The sequence below is a fragment of the Triticum aestivum genome, chromosome 6D, assembly GCF_018294505.1.
Source record: "Triticum aestivum cultivar Chinese Spring chromosome 6D, IWGSC CS RefSeq v2.1, whole genome shotgun sequence".
Taxonomy (NCBI): domain Eukaryota; kingdom Viridiplantae; phylum Streptophyta; class Magnoliopsida; order Poales; family Poaceae; genus Triticum; species Triticum aestivum.
In genome coordinates this window covers 418576822-418603363 of record NC_057811.1, presented here as the reverse complement: position 1 = coordinate 418603363, position 26542 = coordinate 418576822, and positions in this window count along the sequence as shown.

The following is a 26542-nucleotide window of genomic DNA, read 5'->3' as shown; positions in this document are numbered from 1 at the left end:
AAAATACATAAACTCATAATATAACCGTCATCGTAACGTTAAGCGTGCGGACCCTACGGGTTCGAGAACTATGTAGACATGACCGAGACACCTCTCCGGTCAATAACCAATAGCGGAACCTGGATGCTCATATTGGCTCCCACATATCCTACGAAGATCTTTATCGGTCAGACCGCATAACAACATACGTTGTTCCCTTTGTCATCGGTATGTTACTTGCCCGAGATTCGATCGTCGGTATCTCGATACCTAGTTCAATCTCGTTACCGGCAAGTCTCTTTACTCGTTCCGTAATACATCATCCCGCAACTAACTCATTAGTTACAATGCTTGCAAGGCTTATAGTGATGTGTATTACTGAGTGGGCCCAGAGATACCTCTCCGACAATCGGAGTGACAAATCCTAATCTTGAAATACGCCAACCCAACAAGTACCTTTGGAGACACCTGTAGAGCACCTTTATAATCACCCAGTTACGTTGTGACGTTTGGTAGCACACAAAGTGTTCCTCCGGTAAACGGGAGTTGCATAATCTCATAGTCATAGGAACATGTATAAGTCATGAAGAAAGCAATAGCAACATACTAAACGATCGAATGCTAAGCTAACGGAATGGGTCAAGTCAATCACATCATTCTCCTAATGATGTGATCCCGTTAATCAAATGACAACTCATGTCTATGGCTAGGAAACATAACCATCTTTGATCAACGAGCTAGTCAAGTAGAGGCATACTAGTGACACTCTGTTTGTCTATGTATTCACACATGTATCAAGTTTCCGGTTAATACAATTCTAGCATGAATAATAAACATTTATCATGATATAAGGAAATAAATAATAACTTTATTATTGCCTCTAGGGCATATTTCCTTCATGAGTAGTTCTTTGTAGACCTTCGAGTCCGTAGTTAGTAGCCAGATGGCTTCATCTCTCTCTCTGAATTCTCAATACAATGGTCTCTTGGAGATCCATATGATGTAACTCTTTTGCGGTGTGTTTGTTGGGATCGATGAACTTTGAGTTTATGATCAGATCTATCTTTTTATATCCATGAAATTATTTGAGTTTCTTTGATCTCTTTTATGCATGATCTCTTATAGCCTCGTATTTCTTCTCCAATATTTGGGTTCTGTCTGGCCATCTATTTATCTTGCAATGGGAAGAGGTGCTTTGTAGTGGGTTCGATCTTACGGTGCTTGATCCCAGTGACAGAAAGGGAACCGGCACGTATGTATCGTTGCTACTAAGGATAAAACGATGGGGTCTATCTCTACATAGATAGATCTTGTCTACATCATGTCATCGTTCTTATTGCATTACTCCGTTTTTCCATGAACTTAATACACTAGATGCATGCTGGATAGCGGTCGATGTGTGGAGTAATAGTAGTAGATGCAGGCAGGAGTCGGTCTACTAATCTTGGACGTGATGCCTATATAATGACAATTGCCTGGATATCGTCATGATTATTTGAAGTTCTATCAATTGCCCAATAGTAATTTGTTCAGCCACCGTTTGCTATTTTTCTCGAGAGAAGCCACTAGTGAAACCTACGGCCCCCGGGTCTCTTTCTCATATATTTGCTTTTGCGATCTACTTTTTCCTTGCATTTATTTTCAGATCTATTAAACCAAAAATACAAAAAAACCTTGCTGCGTTTTATTTCTATTTCTTTTATTTGGCGTTTGATCTATCAATCTACTACAATTTACCTCATGTCTGTTTGCCTATCTTGAGGCGTCGTACCCCGGAAGGGATTGACAACCCCTTTAACAGGTCGGGTTGCGAGGATTTGTTATCTGTGTGCAGGGGTTGTTTATGTTGTGTTGCTTGGTTCTCCTACTGGTTCGATAACCTTGGTTTCATATCTGAGGGAAATACCTACCGCCGCTGTGCTGCATCATCCCTTCCTCTTTCGGGAGACGTAGCTTCAAGCAACATCAAAAGGAATTTCTGGCGCCGTTGCCGGGGAGGATCTTCAACATATACTAGGTTCCTAATCACAAATCTCATCTTGCAATTTACATTATTTGCCATTTGTCTCTCGTTTTCCTCTCCCCCATTTCACAAAAAAATGTCGTTTTATCCGCCCTCTTTTTCGTTTGTCGTTTTCTCGTTAGATCTTTTGTTTGCTTGTGTTGCCATGTGCCTGCTATATGCTTGCATCTTCGATTGATAAAAAATTATTGATATGGATCCCCATCTACTTGCTAATATTTTTAAAAGATCCAATCATGATGAACCAATTGCTTGATTATCTTTATGAAGTTTTGCTTCAGATTCGTGAATCTGAAAATTGTGATGAAGAAATTTATGAAGTGATTCATGATTGCTCCTTGAATGAAAATCATGATTGCAATAATTTTACTATAAATTCTATTAATGTCAATTGTGCTAATAATATGCAAAACCCCAAGCTTGGGGATGCTTGTTTTGTTATGTCCGCTACTTATTGCAATGATCATGATTGGGGTGATAATGTTTCTTATGATCTTGAAAATTTATTTAAGCCTCATGATGAATATGTTTGCCTTAATTTTTTGATGAAAGTGGGTTTGGAGAGGTCATGACTTTATTTGATGATCCACTATTTTGGAAGAGTGTCAACTTTGCATGTGTGTGGATCATAAAGAGAGAATTTTATATGATAGTTATATTATTGAATATGATTATGATCCTACATATAATTATTATGAGAGAAGAAAATATGGTTGTAGAAATTTTCATGTTATTAAATTTCCTCTCATTGTGTTGAGATTGTCAATTCTTTATCCCTCTTCTTTGCATATGTTAGATGTTTCTTGTCTTGATAATTTGTTTGCTTATAAAATTCATATGCATAGGAAGTATGTTAGACTTAAATGTGTTTGTAATATGTTTTATGATGCTCTCTTTGCGTTTCAATTCTTACCTTTCGTGTGAGCATCGTTGAAATCTTATGCCTAGCTAGGGGCATAAAACTATAACGCTTGTTGGGAGGCAACCCAATGAAGAAAATGTATTTTTGCTTTTTTACTTTCTGTTCTTGAGTGTTAGCACAATTATGCTACTGTTATGATTGTGTTTTTTGTGTTTTAATTAGCGTTTGTGCCAAGTAGCACCGATAGGATCTTCTTGGGTGATAGTTGTTTGATCTTGCTGAAAAAACAGAAACTTTTACGCTCACGAAAACAATTCTTATTTTTTACCAGAGCGTGATAAAATGCCAATTCTTTTTGAAGAATATTAATATACAAATTACTCAAGTCGTCCTTGTTTTTCAGAATTTTTGGAGTTCCAGAAGTATTCGAACAAATTAGATTGCTACAGACTGTTCTGTTTTCACAGATTCTGTTTTCTTTGCGTTGTGTGCTTATTTTGATGGCTCTATGGTTTTCTTTGATGAGTTTTTGCCATAGAAAAGTTGGAATACAATAGATATAATGAAAAAAAATATGAATTGGTTTGGTACAGTATTTATAGTAGTGATTTGCTTTCTTTTACTAACGGATCTCACGAAGGTTTTGTTGAGTTTTGTGTGATTGAAGTTTTCAAGTTTTGGGTTATCTTACGATGGATGAAGGAATAAAGGATAGAAGAGCCTAAGCTTGGGGATGCCCCGGCATCCCAAGCTATTATCCAAAAATGAGCAACCAACTAAGCTTGGGGATGCCCCTGAGTGGCATCCCCACTTTCTTCTAACGACCATCGGTATTTTACTCGAAGCTATATTTTTATTCATCACATAATATGTGTTTTGCTTGGAGCGTCTTGTATGATATGAGTCTTTGCTTGTTTTATTTTATATTTTAAGTCTTGATCCCTTGTTGGACACACCTATTTAAGAGAGCCAAAATTATGTCATGACTTGTTAGAATTGCTCTCTATGCTTCACTTAAATTTTTATCAGCTATGGACTTGCTCTAGTACTTCGTATATCTTTTTTAGCACGGTGTGCTTTAGTATTTTTGAATAAATGCTCTCTTGCTTCATTTAGATTTATTTCAGAATTAGTAAAATTTTCAAGAAATTCTCTCTTGCTTCACTTAAATTATTTTGAGAGAAAGAAAAATTATGTTCATGATCTTCACCTATATTTGTTTGAGCTTATGAAAAGCAACACATGAAAATTAGTCCCAAAGTGATAGATACCCAAGAAGGATATAATAAAAACTTTCATGAAGATCATTGGACAAAATAAAGTTGATTCTTACTTTCTTAGTAATAGTTTGAGATATGATGATGTGATATGTGAGTTATGTTGATGAGTAATTATGCTTTAGTAAGAATACTGGTGTTAAGGTTTGTGATTCCCTATGCAAGCACGAAAGTCAATAGTCATGCAATGAAATTATATCCTACCTGTGGTGCATTATTCGGTGTCAATTATGCTTAATGCTTGCTTATGAGATTATCCGTTTCTTGGTTGGCCCCTTCTCAATCTTTTGCTAGCCTTCATTTTACACTAAGTATGATCTCTACTTATGCATCCAAAATCCTTTAAACCAGTTTTGCCACATGAGTCCAATATATCTAATTATATGCGGTATTCTTTTGCCGTTCTAAGCAAATTTGCATGTGCCACCTCTAATTTTCAAAATAAACTTCTCTTTTGTGTGTTCGTTTCGCTCGCGGAGCGGTGAGGGGTGGCCAATATTTTCCATGCTAGATGTGTTATTCTCACGATGAGTGTTTATTCACTTGCCATTGCACGAGAGTAAGGCAAAGGTATTAGGGATGCCCAGTCCTGAAATGAAAAAATGAATTTACTTTATGTTTTCAAATAATAAATTCCTTGGAAAGTGTTGGTATGGAAGGCACCCATGGATACGGTTCGCCATGGAAAGTGAAAGTATGGTGGAAAAAGGAATAAACTATATTTTTTGTTTGGGAACCGCCTATGATATATCTAGCATGGAAAGTGTTGGGAACTCTAAGTCGTTTTCGTTGGTGGGATGGATACACCTCCCAAAATGTTTTTATCTCTAAGTTTTTCGTTTTGAGCTCTGGCACCTCTACAAATCCCTACTTCCCTCTGCGAAGGGCCTTTCTTTTACTTTATGCATTTTTATTTTTGAATTTGAGTCTCCATCTTCTCTTACAAAAGCACCCACTAGGAGGCAATATGATCGTACTTAAGTATTGGGTGTAGCTAATATGCGAGTGTGTTTCATGAATGGATCAATGGTTGAGCATGATAGGCTAGGGATAACTTATTTTAGCATTGATATTTTGGAAGACATGGTTGCTTGTTGATATGCTTGAGTATTTAAATTATCATGTCAAAACTAGACTATTGCTTTGAATCACATAAAAGTCCAAATGTCCATGCTATAAAGAAAAGAATATGATATGACATGTTAGGCAGCATTCCGCATCAAAAATTCTGTTTTTATCACTTACCTACTCGAGGACGAATAGGAGTTAAGCTTGGGGATGCTGATACGTCTCCAACGTATCTATAATTTTTTATTGTTCCATGCTGTTATATTATCAATCTTGGATGTTTTATAATCATTTTATATCATGTTTTGGTACTAACCTATTGACAAAGTGCCAAGTGCCAGTTGTTGTTTTCTCCATGTTTTTTACATCGCAGGAAATCAATATCAGACGGAGTCCAAACGCAACGAAACTTCATGGATATTTTTTTTGGACCAGAAGGAACATAATGGGCCCTGGCTGCGCCTGGGGGGTGCTCCGAGGAGAGCATGATAACCCACAAGTATAGGGGATCGCAACAGTTTTCGAGGGTAGAGTATTCAACCCAAATTTATTGATTCGACACAAGGGGAGCCAAAGAATATTCTCAAGTATTAGCAGTTGAGTTGTCAATTCAACCACACCTGGATAACTTAATATCTGCAGCAAAGTATTTAGTAGCAAAGTAGTATGGAAGTAACGGTAACGGTGGCAAAAGTAACGGAGGCTGGATGAACAGGAGCCCGTGGATGAACAGTCGCAGGTGGAGGCTGGAGGAGGTCGACGGTGGATGAACAGTAGCCTGTGGAGGCTGGAGGGGGTTGACGGTGGAGATGAACAGTATCCCGTGGAGTCCCGTTTTGCGGTATGCCACACCCCTCCCAATGAACAGGACCCCCTTTTCGACCGTAGCGCTCCAACACAAGTCCGTTTCCTCCGTTTTGCGGTACGCCACACCCCTCCCGATCAATAGGACCCCCGTTTCGACCGTAGGAGGTCCGTTTCCTTCGTTTTGCGATACGCCAGACCCCTCCCGATGAACAAGATCCCGTTTCGACCGAGGCCTTTTGAACACAAGGCCGTTTCCTCTGTTCTGCGGTACGCCAGGCCTCGTTTCCATCGGCTGTTCTGTCCAAGCCCTCCCGATGAACACGACGACGCATTCCGTTCCGACCCAGCCGGTTGGCTCCCCATGAACACGACGACGACGCAGTGTTTCTGTTCCAACCTAGCCATGTACATGAGCCCTGGCCGTACGTACGCGCGAGTAGGCGTTCGAGACCCCGCCCATATGTACGTACGTGGCCGTATTTACTTTCTTGCACCCTGGCCGATGTACATACGTGTACAAGCTACGTGCGCGCCTCTACTACGACACGTGCGCGCCTCTACATCAACCAGTATGTACGTACATGTTCGCGACCAGAATGACAACGCTACGTACGCTTCGACCAGGTGGGTCCCGACTGTCAGGCACTTCCTTGCGTGCGAAGATGTAGCTGGTGGGTCCCAGCAGTCAGGGGGGCGAATCGTTTTTTGTTTTTTTTGCCCGGATGCACTTCCTTGCGTGCGAAGATGTAGCTGGTTGGTCTCAGCAGTCAGGGGGAAACGTTTTTTTCGTGAAATATGGTGGCTCGTCCGGTGGGTCCCCGTTGTCAGGTGGAGGAATAATTATTTTGCGCGTAATAAGGAGGCACTTCCTTGCTGCGGCCGTGGACCCAGCTGTCAGCCTCTCCATGTACAGTCCACGTCCGATGGAAGCCGTTCCTTGACCAGGTTGACCACGCCGCGCCGAGAGCACTAGGGCGGTGGACGACGGCGAGGCCTAGGAAGGGGACGACGCGGAGCCGGGGAAGACGCGGCAGTGGATGCCCACACGTAGAGGAGTATGAGGGTTCACTGGTTCGCTGCGGTGTGAGGCTGACGTCGCTGCAGAATAACATGGAGTGTGGGTGAGTAGAGGGATGGCCTGGCCAGCGGTGGGAGTAGTAGGGGCGGTGAGGCCTCCGCCGCATCGCAGCCGGCCACGGGAGGTAGGAGCACGAGGCACGACCGGCGCTGGTTTGGGCGGCTGCAGCAAGAAGGCCAGAGGTTGAAGAAGCACTACGGCCGTTGGATGGACATCGTACGGTCACTGGAGCTAGAATCGTGCATGTTGACTAAGTTGACAAAGCCCTCCGTCCCCGTCAACACAGTAGGCCCACAAGTCAGCCTGCCACTATACTGGGTCCCAGCTAGCAGGGGGAGTATTCTTTTTTTGTGCGTAATAAGGAGGCACTTCCTTGCGTGCGAAGATATAGCTGGTGGGTCCAAGCTGTCAGCGGCGGTAACGTTTTTTTCGCGAAATACAGAGGCCCTTTCGATGGGTCCCAGATGTCAGGTGGAGGAATCATTATTTTCCGCGTAATAAGGAGGCATTTCCTTGCGTGCGGCCGTGGACCCAGCTGTCAGCCTCTCCACGTACAGTCCACTTCAGATGCATGTCGGTCGTTGACCATGTTGACCAGGCCGCGCCGAGAGCACCAGGGCGGTGGACGACGGCGAGGCCTAGGAAGGGAACGACACGGAGGCAGGGAAGACTCGGAAGTTGTTTCCCACGCGGAGGGGAATACGACTGTACGAGGGTTTACTGGTTCGTCTGCCGTCGCTGGAGAATAACAGCAGGTGTGGGTGAGTAGAGGGATGGCTAGGCCAGCGATGGGAGTACGGTGGGGCGGTGAGGCCTGCGCAGCAGCACAGCCGACCGTGGGGAGGAGGGAGCAGGCAGTCCCGCCGGCGCTTGTTTGAGCGGCTGGAGCAGGAAGAGCATAGATTGAAGAAGCACGACGGTCGTTGGATGGAAATCCAACAGTCACTGCTTGTGCGTCAACCTTTTTTTAGGAAAGCCTCAAATCTGTGGAAAACAGCATACAACCCATCTGCCATTATTTCTAATTATTCACAGCCCATTTGCTAATTCTTAAGGTTTTTTTGGAGCCCATATTCTTTTTGTTAGCATTACAACCCATATTGTGGCCACGATTAAAAAATTATACGAAATTTTGCATATTTTGCTGCGGTCCGAACTGTTTTTAATCCCGAAATTTTGATCACATTCAAACTGATTTTAAAAATAAATGAATATCAAAATAAAATCCAACAAATTGTCCACGCATAAAAATCAATGCAATTTAAAATCTCGAAATGAAAAAAAATGAAATTTCAAACTAATTGTCGGTTTGATGTGTTTTAAAAATGTACAACCCATTTCTCATTACTGATAGGCCATTTTCTCGGCCAGCCGAATGAAGCTCTCCTCGTCTTGAAAGATTTGCAGCCCAACAGGCCTGACAAAGCGACTTACTTGGCAAATCACAAAAAAACTGGGCTGTGGCCGTGGACCCAGCTGCGGCCATGGACCCAACTGTCAGCCTCTCCACGTACAGTACTCTTCCGATGGAAGTTGGTCGTTGACCACATTGACCACGCTGCGCTGAGAGCACCAAGGCGGTGGACGATGGCGAGGCCTAGGAAGGGGACAACGCGGAGCCGGGGAAGACGCAGCAGTGGATGCCCACACGGAGAGGAGTACGAGGGTTCACTAGTTGGGCTGCGGCGTGAGGCTGCCATCGCCGCAGAATAACAGGGGGTGTGGGTGAGTAGAGGGATACCCTGGCCAGCGGTGGGAGTAGTAGGGGGCGGTGAGGCCTCCGCGGCATCACAGCCGGCCACGGGAGGCAGGAGCACGCGGCACGACCGGCGCTGCTTTGGGCGGCTGGAGCAAGAAGACCAGAGGTTGAAGAAGCACTATGGTCGTTGGATGGACATCGTACGGTCACTGGAGCTAGAATCGTTCATATGACTAAGTTGACAAAGCCCTCCGTCCCCGTCAACTTAGTAGGCCCACAAGTCAGCCACCCACTATGGTGGGTCCCAGCTAGCAAGGGGGTATTCATTTTTTTGTGCGTAATAAGGATGCACTTCCTTATGTGCAAAGATATAGCTGGTGGGTCCGACCTGTCAGTGGGGGAAACATTTTTTTCGTGAAATACAGATGCCCTTCCCACGTACAGTCCATGTATAGTGCGTAATAAGGAGGAACTTTCCTTGCGTGCGACCATGTGTAAGTGCATCTAGTGGCCCTTAGTGATTTTGGTGCATTGAAGACTTATAGGTTAAGGGACTAATGCGTTTATGAGTGTACACAGGTCTATAAGTCTATGAGGAGTTTGATATTTACAGAGAAAGTCGACCCCTAAAAATGAAGTTCTTCGACTGAAGACTTTGGATTTCTGAAGACTTTCTGAACACTTTCTGAAGACTTTGAAAGTGAAGAAATTGGTGTGACCTTGAAGACTTGGTATTCATTCAAGGAACATGAAGCGTAAAGACTTTTGTTTTCATAGTTTCATTTTCCCTTTCTTGAGTCATAGGAAACACCGTACTGTTAAAGGGGGTCGAGGAAATACTAAGGAAAAATTTCCATGTGATGCTCAACTCAAAATCCTACACCTACCAATCCCTTCGAGTGAAGCCATTGGAAATCTCATACAGTTCAGTCATATTCTTCAGTGACAGAGACGAAGTTCTTCTGGTCTCTGAGGAATTTGTTCTGACCGAGGAGTTAGGAATTTGCCATTGTGGATTTCCTACACAGTGAGGAACATGATAGCCCTGAGGAATTTGATACTCAAATTTCCGACCGTTGCTGTGCTACGCGCCAGCTGTCCCAAAATATCTACCCACCTAATGGTCATATTATTGAAGGGATTATGTCTTATCACGTCGGGCTGCTCCCTAGGCAATAAATAGCCGCCCCCTACAACCTCTAGCAGGTTGGCTGCTCTGAGAGAAACTGACACTTGTCATTTGAGAGCATCCCATCCTCCGAGGACTTTGAGCGAAAATCATCGAGTGAGGAAAACCCAAACACCTACAAACCCAAAGTGATTGAGCATCACTAAAGAGATTGATCCTGCGTGGATCCGATGCTTGTTACCTTTGAAGACTGTGCTTCTTCCAGACGGTTAGGCGTCATGGTCTAGAGCATCTAAGAGGAATTGTGGATCGCCGACTGGCCGAGTTTGTGAAGGTTCGGAAGTCACCTGAAGACTTACCACGAGTGATTGGGCGAGGTCTGTGTGACCTTAGCTCAAGGAGAATACAGTGAGGACTGTGTGTCCTCAGGTTTAAATGCCTAGCCAATCCAACGAGACGTACAACTGAGACAGCAGTTGGAACTGGTCTACCAAATCATTGTCTTCACCAAGCTTACTGGTTCTATTTCCTCAACTCTTCCATTTCCTCATAACCGTGTTGTGCGCTTGTTCGTATCTGTGTTTGAAGACTTTGACTGAAGACTTTCTCAATTTCCTTAGTTCAATTTCTTCAGTCTGTTTGTCTTGATCCTATGTTTACGCTTTCTGTACTCTATGCATGTCTTCATTTCATCATGATGACCATGCTTGTGTTCTGCTATGCTTACTTTTGAGTACTTATTCCGCTACAAGTAGTTCTCTGCTAAGGAATTTCCTCACCCGCAAATTCCTCACTGAAGAATTCATAAAAATCGCCTATTCACCCCCCTCTAGTCGATATAACGCACTTTCAATTGGTATCAGAGCAAGGTACTCTCTTGTTCTGTGTGATTTCGGTTTAACCGCCTGGAGTTTTAATTATGTTGACCACAGGAATGAAGACTGTGTCGTGCCCTAGCTTTGACGGTCACGGGTATCCCAAGTGGAAGACCATGATGAAGAAGCGCCTCATGGCGATGAACAGCGAGCTGTGGACCGTCACTGAGATTGGTCTGACCGATCTGTGCAAGATGGCAGAAGCTGATGACATTCGCAAGTACACTCTTCTCAACCTCACAGCGAAGGACATCATCTGCTCCTGCCTGTCTCAAAATCAGTTCAGGAACATCATGCATCTCGACCATGCGAAGCTTATCTGGGACCGTCTCTCTGAGGTCTATGAAGGTCATCGAACCCGTCATGATCCTTGGTTTGAGGACTTCAAGGAATCTCTCAAAGCGATGACTTCCGAACCAGAATCATCATCTTCTACACCATGCCTTATGGCAAAAGATGCAAAGGTAACTGAATGCTATCTATCTGAATCCAGTGATGATGAATCTGGTGATGAATTTGGACCCAGCTATGTCAAACTTGCTTCCCTTGCCACTAAACAACAAAGAGCTTTGGAAAAAGTCCAATACATGCTAAATAAGAGCGATGATATGTTGGGTGAAGAAATGGATCAGTCGAAAGCTTTGGCTGAGAGTCTTCAGAGACTTCAGACTAGGTTTGATACCCTTCAAGGTCATCATAACACTCTCTTATCTGATCATGAGAAGCTTTCTTATGAATTTCTTCAAAGAAAGCAAGATCTTGAAAAGCTAAGAGTGAGTTATGAAGATCTTCAGAAGGAGCGCGATTCATTACTTGCTCAACAAATCAGCGCTTCTCAGGAAGAATTTGTTCCTCCATGCTTGAAATGCATTGAATGTGAATCTCCTAATTCTTCACCTGAATGTTCAAATGCATCTAATGCTACAAATTCTTCAACTGTCTCTGCTATCACTAATTCCTCATCTAAGGACATTGCTAGTATCACTGATGATGCAGGGCTGAAGGAATTGTACATGACAGGCATGTACAAAAGCCTCAAAGGACATCAGACTCTTTGTGATGTGCTTAAAAAGCAGATCCTCAACAGGAACCCTAGGAAAGAGGGTATTGCCTTTGAAAGGAAACTCAATGCTGATGGTACATATTGGAAGCCTGAGCAGTACCCCAAAACCTCATGGGTTGCTGCAAAGGGACCTCCAGTTGATCCATCCAATTTATCTGGCTTTACATGTGAATCTCCTCATTCTTCTGATGAGTCATTTGACTCCAACTATAAACTATTCAAAAATCATAATGGTGAAGTGTTTGCTAGATATGTTGGCACTAACTGCAGGAACGGTTCCCCTATGAAGAAAATCTGGGTTCCCAAAAGGTGCCTTGAAAGTCTTCAGGTGAATGTCCTCATGACACCACCTGTGAAGAATAGGAACCCCAGATCAAATTCTTCATATGGACCAAATTCTTCATATGGATCCATGTCCTCATACGGACCAAATTCCTCACGTGGATCAAATTCCTCAAAAGGATGAAAGTCCTCATATGAATATCATCGTGCTAACAACTCTGCTTCGCAGGGAAGAGCTAAGGGCTATGAATATGAGCATTATTCTTCTAACCATTATGTTCATAAGTCCTCGAAGAATTTCTCTGCTTATTCATATGTTTATCCTAACTCCTCTTATGTGAAACGAAATGGGCTGGCTTCTATGCCACCTTTCTCATATGGAGCTCGCAGAGTGATGAACTCTTTGCCACCCCTTCAGATGTGGGTGGTGAAGAAAAAGAACTAATCTCTTCTACAGGGTCAGGTCTCCAGACGTGCTCAAACTTCTGAAGAATTTGCTGGAGACCTGAAAATTGCCTGATAGGACGCAGGCTAATCATGAAGAAATGAACTTTCATTTCTCACGTCCTCATACTGCTTTATCTATTCTGTTGCTTGATGAAATTGATCTGATGAATTGATGTCATATTCTTCACTGATGAAGTATATGAGTTCGTAAGTTGCACTAATTCATCTACAGGATGATCAACCCAAAGCCACTGAGTGGGTCCTCGATAGTGGATGTACAAATCACATGACTGGTGACAAGAATCTATTGATGGATGCTCCCTTATCACCATCTCATCTGAAGCAGATCATCTTCGCTGACAAAGGCAAAAGTCAGGTATTGGGTCTAGGTAAGGTTGCGATCTCAAAGGATTGACACATGGACAAAGTCATGCTTGTCGAGTCCTTAGGATACAACCTCATGTCTGTCTCAATGCTTTGTGATCTTGATATGGTTGTTGTCTTTGGCAAGTATCGTTGTGTTGTGATCATGGAAGCTGACAATTCCAAAGTCTTCAAAGGCTTTAGGAGAGGAGACTTGTATATTGTTGATTTCTCTACAGGACCACAACCAGCCATTTTCCTACTTGCAAAAGCTTCAGAAGGCTGGCTATGGCATCGACGACTTTGTCATGCAGGCATGAGGAATTTGCACACGCTTGCGAAGAAGAAGCATGTCATTGGCATTGAGAATGTCAAATTCCTCAAGGATCACTTATGCGCAGCCTGTGAAGCTGGAAAGATGACCAAGGCTAAGCATCCAGCAAAGACTATCATGACTACTACTCGTCCATTTGAATTGCTTCACATGGATCTCTTTGGTCCTAACCATTATTCTGCAGTTTCAAATGATGCATCTCAATATGGCTTTGTTATTGTTGCTGATTACTCTTGATACACATGGGTACACATTGTTACTTACAAACATAAAGTGCAGGAAGTCTTCAAACGATTTTCCTCGAGGGCTTCAACCAACTTTGGTGTGAAGATCAAGCACATCAGAAGTGACAATGGAACTGAGTTCAAGAATTCTGGTCTTGATGACTATCTTGATGAACTTGGTATTACTCATGAGTTATCTGCTCCTTATACTCCTCAGCAGAATGGCGTCGTGGAGCACAAGAACAGGACTCTTGCTGAGATGGCTCGCACTATGCTTGATGAATACAAAACGCCTCGTCGTTTCTGGATTGATGCAATTGATACTGCGTGCCACATCATCAACTGAGTATATCTTCACAAATTCTTCAAGAAGACTGCCTATGAACTCCTCACCGACAAGAAACCCAATGTAGTTATTTCAAAGTCTTCGGTGCTAAATGTTGGATTAGAGATCCTCATCACAACTCAAAATTTGCACCGAAAGCACATGAAGGTTTTATGCTTGGTTACGGAAAGGACTCGCACACCTACAGAGTCTTCAACAACGTTCTTCACAAGGTTGTTGAAACTATAGATGTGCGGTTCGATGAAACTAATGGCTCGCAAAGAGAGCACCTACCTTCTGTGATAGATGAACCAACACCCGAGGAAACTATCAAGTTCAAGGCTACTAAGGATGTCATTCACCCGAAGAATCTGCTGAAGAATTCATTCCAGAACGTGAAGACCGTCGAGCTAATGCACCTGAAGAAAATGCTAAAGAAAATGGTGCTGAAGAAAATGCTGATCAAATTCCTCGACGACAACCAGCTCATCCTCGCTTTGCAAAAGAAGTGCAAGTTGAAAAGATCATCGATGACATTGAAGCACCAGGTCCTCTCACACGCTCAAGAGCTTTACATTTATCTAACTTTTGTGGGCACTTTTCTTTTGTCTCTATCACAGAGCCCACTAAGGTAGATGAAGCATTTATGGAGCCTGAGTGGATTCAAGCCATGCAAGAATAATTACATCAATTCGAGCTCAACAACGTCTGGGAACTAGTCAAACGTCCAGATCCTCGCAAGCACAATATCATTGGCACAAAGTGGATCTACCGCAACAAGCAAGATGAAAATGGCCTTGTGGTAAGGAATAAGGCACAGCTTGTTGCTCAAGGGTACACACAGGCTGAAGGAATTGATTTCGATGAAACTTTTGCACCTGTTGCTAGACTTGAGGCTATTCGCATATTACTTGCTTATGCTAACCATCATGATATCACTTTATATCAAATGGATGTGAAAAGTGCATTCCTCAATGGTAAGCTTGAGGAAGAAGTATATGTTGCTCAACCCCCAGGTTTTGAAGATCCAAAGAATCCTGACAAAGTCTTCAGACTCAATAAGGCCCTCTATGGCCTCAAGCAGGCCCCTCGGGCATGGTATGATACTTTGAAGGAATTCCTCATGAAGAAAGGCTTCAAACCCGGTTCACTCAACCCTACTCTTTTCACTAATTCTTATGATGGTGAACTATTTGTGTGCCAAATATATGTTGATGATATTATCTTTGGCTGTACTGACCAATGTTATAGTGATGAATTTGCCTATATGATGAGTGAAGAATATCAAATGTCTATGATGGGAGAATTGAAATTCTTCTTAGGTCTTCAAATTCGTCAACAACGCAATGGCATATTCATATCTCAGGAGAAATACCTCAAGGATGTACTGAGGAAATTCGGCATGCAAGATTGCAAAGGCGTCAAAATTCCTGTGCCCACAAATGGCCATCTGTGCACTGATGAAAATGGTATTGACTTCGATCATAAGGTATACCGCTCCATGATTGGTTCTTTATTGTACTTATGTGCATCTAGGCCACATATAATGCTTAGTGTTTGCATGTGTGCCCGATTTCAAGCTATACCAAAGGAATCACACCATAAGGCTGTGAAACATATTCTTTGATATCTAGCTCACACACCAACACTTGGATTATGGTACCCCAAGGGCTCGAATTTTGATCTCATTGGATATTCAAACTCTGACTATGCTGGTGATCATGTGGACCGCAAGTCAACATCTGGTACATGTCATTTCCTCGGACGATCTTTGGTCTGTTGGTCCTCGAAGAAACAGAACTACGTATCACTGTCTACTGCTGAAGCTGAGTACATTGCTGCTGGTTCTTGCTGTGCTCAATTGCTGTGGATGAAGCAAACTCTCAAGGACTATGGCGTCTACGTGAAGAATGTGCCTCTCTTCTGTGACAACGAGAGTGCCATCAAGATTGCTCACAACCCAGTTCAGCACTCGAAGACAAAGCACATTCAGATCCGTCATCATTTTCTTCCCGATCATGTGTTGAAGGGCGACATTTCTATTGAGCATGTGAAGACTAAAGAACAGCTAGCCGATATCTTCACAAAGCCCTTGGATGAGAAGAGATTTAGCAAGTTGTGGTGTGAGCTAAATATCTTAGAATCTTCGAATGTTCTTTGAATAAGACACTCATCCTAACACTTATGCATAAATTGATGACTTAGATGTGCAACACATGAAGAAAAGTCTTTCTTCAATCAATGAAGAATAACACTCTAAATGTGAAGAAATTAATGAAGAATTTGATTCTCATAACCCTACGACAATTGTGCGCGGTGTCTGAAATCATCATTCTTATACGGTGGGTCACGCCACCACCAAAGTTGAAAATCTTCAATTTGAGCTTTTCCTCAGTTTTGAAATTCCTCAGTTGTTCATTTTCTTCAACTTTGCATTGTCTCCACCTTTTCCGTCGTTTTTCTTCATTGGATATATATATATATATATGAGTTTATGTCCTCTACAACATTCACTTATTGCTATTTCTTCAAGTTGCTTTTTCTGCTAAGTGAATGTGATCGGACCCTTCCCCCTCTATGCTAAACTCAACCCATTCTATTCACAAATTCTTCATGTGCGTTCTATTTGAAACTCGTTCAAAATCTTCACTGTGTCGTTGTCAGCTAAAGAATTTGCGAACACAACGTTAAAACTTATCTTATCCAAAATTTTCGGTTTTGCCGCTCAAACTGTTCCGAATCCCACAAAAACACGTATCTATTCACCCACGATCTCACACGGGGGTGACACATGTCAAGCAAATGAGAAGGGTCAGGGGCACGTTCATCCAATTTCTTCGGGCGAACAGTTTTTCACCGTGGCTATAAATACCCCTCCCCTTCCTCACTTCTCTTTTACTCCCATCGATCTCACTCCCGCCTGAGCTTCTCAAACCCTAGCACCGCCGCTACTTCATCGTCGCCGGTGAGGAAGAGCTTCACTGCCTCGACCTCGTCGCCGTCGTACTCGCGCCGGCCGCGGATTTCTTCACTCCGCCGCCGCCGTAGCTGTCTTCCTCAGCCGAGTTAGGGCGTGGAAGATCTAACCTGACGAACTTCACATCTCCACTTCCCAGTTCGTCGTGTTCTTCGTCCAGGGTAATTAAAACTTACTTTTACTGCCCTCTTTGATTCAAATAATTTCTACAAAATCCTCAAAGGTGTTTTTCTTCAAATCTTCACGCACTAAACACCTCACATGTCATTTGTTCTTGATTCATTTCTCTAAGTTATATTTTTCTTCAAGATTCCTCAATTGTGTGGATTTCTGATCTGTACAACTCTGGAACCCAAGACAAAGAATGCTTAGTGAAATTCTTCAAGACTCATTTGGTCAAATTCCTCAAACTTGTTCTTTTTACAAAACCTTCTGAGAACGCATATGACCTCTCCAAATTCCTCGCAACTATACTCTGTTCACAGGTACTCATGTCTGCTGCTGAATCACTAGGTTCTCATCAACTTAACTCATTTGCAGCGTTCCTCGAAGAAAAGTTGCATACTTCTTCAGAGAATTCCATTGTTCAAATTCCTCATCTGAAGGAAATGGCTGATGGAAAGAAGCCACAAAAGGGAGGAAAGGGGCCTGAGATTAACACTGCTTTTGAAATCCCTGATGACATATATGCGGATTACTGCACTCCTGATGAGGCCAAGTTTGGAAAAGAGGACAAAAATCAGCGCAAGGTGCGCATACAGAGGATAGAAAGGAGATGGGCAAAAGAGTGGAGGGAGTACAGGTATGTAACTCCCAAGTACATGAAGAAATTTGCACTCAATCCTTCGTGCCCAAGACCTCCATTAGCACCTGGCCAAGAAGCAGATCCCACTAGCCTCAAGCGCGGTGAGGATTATCCTGATGAATGGGCCAAGCGCCAGGCCAAGTTGGCTAGACAAGCCAGAGAAGCAGTGAGAAAATTCAACGAAGACTCTGCTGCTGCCACTGTTGAGGCCTCTGCTAGCAAGTCGAAGAAGGCCATGGCAAAGAAACCTTCTCATAAGCCAAGTGCTTCACCTTCAATGCCCTCAAGGCCAAGTTCCTCAGCAATGCCCTCACGGCCAGATTCCTCAAAACCCTCACGGCCAACTCCTCAAACTGCTCCTGTTCCTCCAAAGTCCTCAGCTCCTCCGCCAAAGTCTTCGGCTGCTCCGACCAAATCCTCCGCACCAGTGCATCTCGCCACGTGCCAAAGGACTACTGGCATATCTATTGCCTCAGGAGCCTCTGCAAGTTCCTCAGCTGCTCCAAGTTCCTCAGCTGGCCCCTCTCTGCTGAAGAAAAAGGCCGCTGCTGGATGAGGTCCTCGACCAAGTCCTCACAAAAAGCAGGTCGCCTTCCACATGCCCTCTGATGATGATGAGGCTGATGATAAAGAACTAGTCGAAATCATCAGAGACAGACAAGTCAAGGCAGCTAGAGCCAAAGGAAGCAATGTGCCACTGCTTTTGGATCCAAAGCTGATCCTAGACTTCATCGATCTCTGGCACAAGGATCCCAACACACCTTTGCCTGAGATGAACCTCACACCTGGTCAAAGTCATGTTTTGACTGCCTTCATTGAAGAAGAGAAATGGAAATTTGAGAAGGCCAGGCAACTGAAGAAAGCTCAGTACAGGAAGGAGCGCTACCTGAAGAAAAACGTTGTCTCTACGACAACTGAAGAACTAGTAAAGATCCAGGTTGAGATCAAAGGCCTCAGCGATGACTTCAATGCTTACTATGCTGATTGGCAAGGAGCCAAGGTCAGGTTTGTAAAACTGACTGAGAAATTCACTTCAAAGGTTGTAGCTCCATCGCAACCAGAAATTCCTCAAGCCGAAGCATCTGCTCAACCAACAGAAGAGCACGCCAGCACCGCTGATGAAAATCAGGCTGCTGAAGAAAATGTGAGTTCCAGGGCTGATGACTGCATTCCAGCCGTTGAAGAAATTGCCAGGACATCCACTAGCGGTGCGCCTGAAGAAAATGAAGAAGTCAGGGCAACTGCATCAGTTGTGCCTGAAGAAATTCAACCAAATTCCTCTACTCCTCCTGCGCCTACTCCAACTCCAATCCTTCCATCTGCATCAGATGTGAAGAAGACCAAGGCTGCAGAGCGTGCAGCTGTGAAGAAAAGAAAGGCATCAACTTCATTAGATTCTTCAGCCCCGAAGAAGATGAAGCCATTGACTAGCTCATTTGACAACCCAATTGATGTTGTTCCTATCTCAACCATGCCATCAAAGGACCTTGTTCCTTTTGATGAAGATTATGTGATTCCACATGAATCCGATGAAGAGATTCCCTCTGCTGCTTCCTCAGAGCAGATCGATGAAGAAATTGAAGCGAACGCAATCCCTTCAACTCCAATTGTCTCCTCGCCCATGCCTCAGTTCACTGCTGAAGAGGCCAGCGTTGAGGAATTGGATGAACAAAATTCTGACGTGGACATTGGGAGTACTACTCCATTGATGAATGATGATTTTTGGGATAGTCAGCATCCCAACTTCCCTATGTTCACGCCATTGCAACAAATCCCTCAGTCCCCAGCACACACAATGTTCCATTGCGCTCTGAAAAAACTCACCCCACTCCGTCTGTTCATGAAGAAATTCCAGCCACTAGTGCTGAAGAAAATGCTGTTGCGAATCACTGAAGACACAAACTGCCACTCAAGAGGAACCAGACATTCCTCAGCCTGAAGAACCTGAGATTGCGATTCCTGAGGTTGTGATGCAACTTACTGACACTCCTCAACCCAAGCCAAAGGATCCATTCTCAAGGAAGCAAAAATTCAAGACTGATGATTTCTTCGGCGAGCACGTATTCTTCACTGATTACAACCCCTATGACTCTGCTCGCATTAGGAAGAGGCGTTTCTGACTGCCAGCCAGGCAAATTTTTATTCCTCGGTGTTGTTCAACAAAGACAAAGTCTTCGATCATGAGCACATTCCTCACGCGGATATGGAATCTCTGCCGTGCTTCGTGCCAGTCCTCAGTGTTCTTCACGACGCTGGACTGTTAAATCTCTGCACTGATATATGTGTGTAGCGACCAGACCTCAAATGGCATGTGCTCCTGTGCACCAGTGTCATCCCTGGATCAGTAATGCTGACACGCACAGTACAAATGGAGGATTTATAGCAGAGTAGCAATCACACACTTATTACATCGAATATCTCCGAAGAGATTAAGTATGATAAACATGGCTTAAGGCCATCTAAAAACGATAACAGCGGAAGACTTGGAAGATAAGTGAGTCCATCAGCTCCAGCGGCATCACTGAGTATAAGACCACGACCTAAGGCACCTTACTCGTCGTCTGAAAAGTCTACAACATGAAACGTTGCAGCCCGAAAACGGGTCAGCACATAGAATATGCTGGCAATGTAACACATAGAGAGCAATGAACAATAATAATGCTATACTATATGCATATATGGCTGGTGGAAAGCTCTATGGTTACATTTTTGCGAAAAGCCAATTTTATCCTACTTCAAAAGGAATAATTTTATTTAACTATCATGGTGGTTGTGAAACATTGAGATGGTTGACAGCATCTCAATCCCAATTAAAAAGTCATCAATAACCCAACAAAATTAATTAGAAGTAACATAGTGTTGAGATTCACATGATAATCCAAGTACTAGATACTCAAGTTGTCCATAACCGGGGACACGGCTAATCATGATCAGTTTGTACACTCTGCAGAGGTTTGTGCACTTTTCCCACAAGACTTGATCGCCTCCGTTGGATTACTCGCACTACATGGTGTTTGAGTAACGGATGACCAAGACACAGTCTTTCAGAAGTGTTTGCACCTTACGTATGGGTAGACAGTTACACCTACTTTCCCCTACATCTGCTAGTCTACCACTGTAAGAGTTCACACAACTTAATCAACTATGCTAGAGCCCATAATAGCTTGCGGCTGCACACGGAAGTTTCTAGCATGAAAAATCTCATGATCCCTTTGAACCTGGGCGGCGGTCCAAAAGAAAAACAGGCAATCCTGGAATACCCAGGTACCTCAATCCACCCAGATGTGAGTTTAAGTTGCCACCTTAAGTAAACCATTAATTAAAGATCTCACATCTGTCATGAATTTCACTCAAACCCAAACCACGTCTACGAGCATAGCATGGCAATAATAAAAGCAACGTAGAAGTAACTCCCAAGGGTTTGATAGAAAACAGGTAATAGGTACTACCTCAACTACTTCCCAATACCCACAGTTTATTAGATCCTAATCATGCAATGTGTTTGAAGGGATAGATCTAATGCAATAAAAACTGGGTATGAACGGGGTATGATCAAAGTGTTACTTGCCTTGCTGATGATCCGCAAAACCTAGCGATTCGAAGTAACAAGCGGCACACTCCGGGTACTCTATCGCAACAAACAAGCATACAATCAGTACTCAACTAATGCACAGGTAAAACTCGAATGAAAGATCCAACCAGAAAGTTCAACTTAAGAACTCCGGTTTGCAAAAAAATCAACTCGAAAGAAGCAACGAAAGTCAAACGGCGAAAGAAAGAAACTTCGTTTGCTAATCTGGATCTAGGTCAAATTTTACTGTAGCAAAAACTTGTTTGAGTAGGCTAAACGGAAAGAGAATTTCGAGACGAAACTCTAGGCGCTTGAATCACCTGATTCCGATAAACGAGCGAGAAGTTAAACAGAAACGAAGATTCGATCAGAAATCGAATCTGAGAAAATAACGAGAAAATCCGCCGAAAAAGAAAAACGGACGAACGGTAAAAAAACGGACGTTCGTTAACAGAGAAAAACCGACGAACGGTTCGGTGAACGCTCGTAAAATAAGAAAACCGAAAAAAAACGATCTAGGGTTTTTTTTAAATGAAGGGTTTTTTTTTATAAAAAAAACGGTCAACGGGGCGAGATCTACCTCGTCGGGGTAGAGCTCCGGCGAGGGGCAGCGAGGGCGGCGGGGCTCGGGCTCGGGCTCGGGGGCGGCGGCGGCGGCGCAAGGCGGCGGCGGCGCGGGAGGCGGGCGGCGCGAGGCGGCGCAGGCGGCGGGTGCGGCGGCGGCGGCGGGGTTCGGGGAAAGAGGGAGAGGGGGCGGGGGTATATAAGAGGGGGGGGAAGGCGGCTTGGAGGAGGGGCCAAGCCGGCGGCGGCGTGCTGCGGGCGGACTCCGGCGGCGACCGTCTCCGGGACGGAGACGACGGCGGCGAGGCGGGCCGTCGGCTGGGCCTTTGGCCCAGGCGGCGCGCGGGCATTTTTTTTAAAAAAAAAGTTCCGTGAAGAAAAATACGCAAAAAATTAAATAAAAATCAGAAAAATATGAAATAAATTTTCCCCGTCTAGTTAGAAAATCTAGAATAGGGTGAACATTTTTAAAATCAAAAAGAAATATTTTGAAAACATGCATATTTTTAAAATGCAATAAAATTGCAAATAAAATCCAAATAAATTCAAATAATGATTTTAACATTTTTCCTCCAGTATTTCAATTGTTTTGGAGAAGTCATATTTTCTCCTCTCGTTTATTTTAGAATGAAATATTTTTCCGGAGAGAAAATAATTAAAATCCTAATCCTCGTTTGAAAAATCAAATATGAAAATTTGAAAATCCTCAACTCTCTCCGAGGGTCCTTGAGTTGCTTAGGATTTATCGAGGATTTTGTCAAAATGCAATAAAACATGATATGCAAATGATGATCTATGTATAACATACCAAATTGGAAATTTGGGATGCTACAATGTGATTGGAATGAAGAACTCATTCATCAATTCTATGCAACACTGCACATCACCGGAGACTCTGAAGATGTGAATTCATGGGTGCTGGACTGGATGACTGAAAATACTCACTACAAGGCACCAGCTACTGAATTGCTTCGTGCTTTGCCTCTCAGTCCTCCCCTTGAAGCTGCTCGTTGCATGTACCAAGAGCCTGAGCTTACATATCACTATATGCAGGTGCTGATGAAGCCATTGAAGCCAGGTCAGGCCCCAAGAACCAAATTCCTCGTGAAGGAATTGCTATATGTGCCTCGGACTGTCTATCACATTCCGACGAAGACATTGAGTCCAATCAAGGGCCACGACTCGAATGAAGAAGAAGTCGTTGGCATCATGAAGAATCTGCTATTCAATATCATTCATGGCGTCCCCGTCAACTTCCATGATTTCTTCATGAGGACTCTGGCCAATGTCGCAATGTCACCATTTGAGTTGAAGCCTTATGCTCCATGGATTATGAGATACATCAGAACAAGGTCTTCACTCAACTACAAAGCTGATACACTGAACCATTGTAGCTATTTGCCCCCGATTGAAGTCCTCAAACGGGCATTTTCCGCAGCTGATGACAAGGGCAAGGCTTCTGCTGTTATTGATGAAGGCATTCGTCCATTGGATGGTCAATTTCGCAAAGCTGCATCCTACTCCACCAATGACGACTCTGCCACCCATGACTCTGCCACCAACGCACCCAAGCAAAATCCTCAAGGCACAGCTTCCAGGGTGATGACTGATCGTGAGCTTCTCCTCAATCTTCACCAGAAGGTTGGTCGCAATCACAAATGGGTCAAGCGTCAGTTTGGTTCAATTCTTCACAACATGACTGCTACCCACAATGCAGTGAAGAAAAACCATTACTACCTCCATGAAACCTTCAACCGTACCTGGGTTGTTCTGTATCACATTTATAGCGAAGAAGATCTGAAGAAAATGGGTCTCAAGGAAGATTTTGACTGGTCTGCTCCTCCACCGAAGAAATACAAGAATGTCAAGGTTCCTTCCTTGGTGACCAGCTCCTATTCTTCATCACGCGACACCGACGGGCATGAAGACTTCGATGACACTGCGGCAGGCCCTACATCAACAATCGACCCCAACAACGTTGGCGCTCCTTCATCAACTTGAGATTCTTCAGGGGCGTTAGTCCTCAGTTTTGATCCTTTTGGTCATTCGATGACAAAGGGGGAGAAATTTAGGTTAGTCTTCAAGTGGGTCTACTTATATGGGCATTTTTTTACCAAGTAACAACTCTCGTTCTTCTGATGACTTTGCTGGATCGAGTTGTAAACTTAAACTCTATGGTGGCCTGATACTTTTGCTGTAGTTTTTCTGCATGCTTATTCCTCATTAATGTTTATGCACGCATGCTGAATTACATCAGTCACCATATTTCATCATGCATTTCAAATTCTTCATATTATATGTCAAATGCGTGTATGAATTACAAGATATAGGGGCAGATCTCCATGATTCTACTCTTCAAGTGTGCATTGCTTCAAAAGCAAATTCCTCACTATGCACATCTTCAGGGGGAGTTCCTCTATATCTTGCAATCAATCTTCTCAATATCAGTATTTACACTTCATATGTTTATCCCCGTTGAAAACTTAACCTATAATGTCATCAATCACCAAAAAGGGGGAGATTGTAAGTGAATCTAGTGCCCCTTAGTGATTTTGGTGTATTGAAGACTTATAGGTTAAGGGACTAATGTGTTCATGAGTGTACATAGGTCTATAAGTCTATGAGGAATTTGATATTTACAGAGAAAGTCGACCCCTAAAAATGAAGTTCTTCGACTGAAGACTTGGTATTCATTCGAGGAACATGAAGCGTAAAGACTTTTGTTTTCATAGTTTCATTTTCCTTTCTTGAGTCATAGGAAACACCGTACTGTTAAAGGGGGTCGAGGAAATACTAAGGAAAAATTTCCATGTGATGCTCAACTCAAAATCCTACACCTACCAATCCCTTCGAGTGAAGCCATTGGAAATCTCATACAGTCGAAGTTCTTCTTGTCTCTCAGGAATTTGTTCTGATTGAGGAGTTAGGAATTCACCAGTGCGGATTTCCTACGCAGTGAGGAACATGATAGCCCTGAGGAATTTGATACTCAAATTTCCGACCGTTGCTGTGCTACGCGCCAGCTGTCCCAAAATATCTACCCACCTAACAATCATATTATTGAAGGGCATTTATGTCTTATCATGTCGGGCTGCTCCCTAGGCTATAAATAGCCGCCCCCTACAACCACTAGCTGGTTGGCTGCTCCGAGAGAAACTGACACTTGTCATTTGAGAGCATTCCATCCTCCGAGGACTCTGAGCGAAAATCATCGAGTGAGGAAAACCCAAACCCAAACACCTACAAACCCAAAGTGATTGAGCATCACTGAAGAGATTGATCCTGCGTGGATCCGATGCTTGTTACCTTTGAAGACTGTGCTTCTTCCAGACGGTTAGGCGTCATGGTCTAGACAATCCAAGAGGAATTGTGGATCGCCGAGTGACCGAGTTTGTGAAGGTTCGGAAGTCACCTGAAGACTTACCACGAGTGATTGGGCGAGGTCTGTGTGACCTTAGCTCAAGGAGAATACGGTGAGGACTGTGTGTCCTCAGGTTTAAATACCTAGCCGCTCCAACTAGACGTACAACTGAGAAAACAGTTGGAACTGGTCTACCAAATCATTGTCTTCACCAAGCTTACTGGTTCTATTTCCTCAACTCTTCCATTTCCTCATAACCGTGTTGTGCGCTTGTTCATATCTGTGTTTGAAGACTTTGACTGAAGACTTTCTCAATTTCCTCAGTTCAATTTCTTCAGTCTGTTTGTCTTCATCCTGTGTTATCCTATGTTTACGCTTTCTGTACTCTATGCCTGTCTTCATTTCATCATGATGACCATGCTTGTGTTCTGCTATGTTTACTTTTGAGTACTTATTCCGCTGCAAGTAGTTCTTCGCTAAGGAATTTCCTCACCCGCAAATTCCTGAGTGAAGAATTCATAAAAATCGCCTATTCACCCCCCTCTAGTCGATATAACGCACTTTCACCATGGACCTCGTGGGCCCCAGCCGTCAGGATCTCCACGTACAGTCCTCTTCCGATGACTCTCGTATGTTGACCACGCCGCGCCAAGCGCACCGAGGCGGTGGACATCGGCGAGGCCCTAGACTGGAACGACCCGGAGATGGGGAAGACACGGCAGTGGAGTCGCAGACAGAGAGGAGTGGAAACTTGACTGGTTCGGGTGCGGGGTGGGCCTACACTCGGCAGATAATAACAGGAGGTGCATAGTGGAGGGATGGCCTGGCCATCGGCGGGGTAGCGTTTCGCTGAGGAGCGCAAAACAATGCGGCTGGACGCCGAAGGCTGGAGCAGGCGGTCCCGGCAGCGCTGGGGGAAGAAGACGAGAGATTGAAGAAGAATGCCGGCCGTTGGATGTAAATCCAACGCCTTCTTAGGCTTCGACCTACTGGCCCACATGTCAGCCAGTCCATTTGTTTTTTTAGTCCATTTGGTGGGCTGGGTGAAACAATGATGTAGCATCTATGCAGCCCGTTTATATATATGGTAGAATTTAAAGCCCATTTGCATTTTTCTTGAAATGCGCGGACTTCCTGGGCTGGGTGAAAATATCATGTTGGGCTAGACGGAGAAATGTTATAAAAACATAAACACATGATTGCACGTCTATTACTGCATTGGTCAGTAAAATCTTTGCAAGCTTATGTACGCAATCACTAGGAGTTAACTTGCCAAGTTATATATAAACAATTATTATTATTATTTTGTAAGAACTTTCAACTTACGAAATAAAATATCATTTAAATTTGATGAGTTAATAGTACGTGGGGTATTATTATTTTTTAGGCTAGACGTGGGACAGTTGAGTTGGTTCTAGGGAAAAGTACT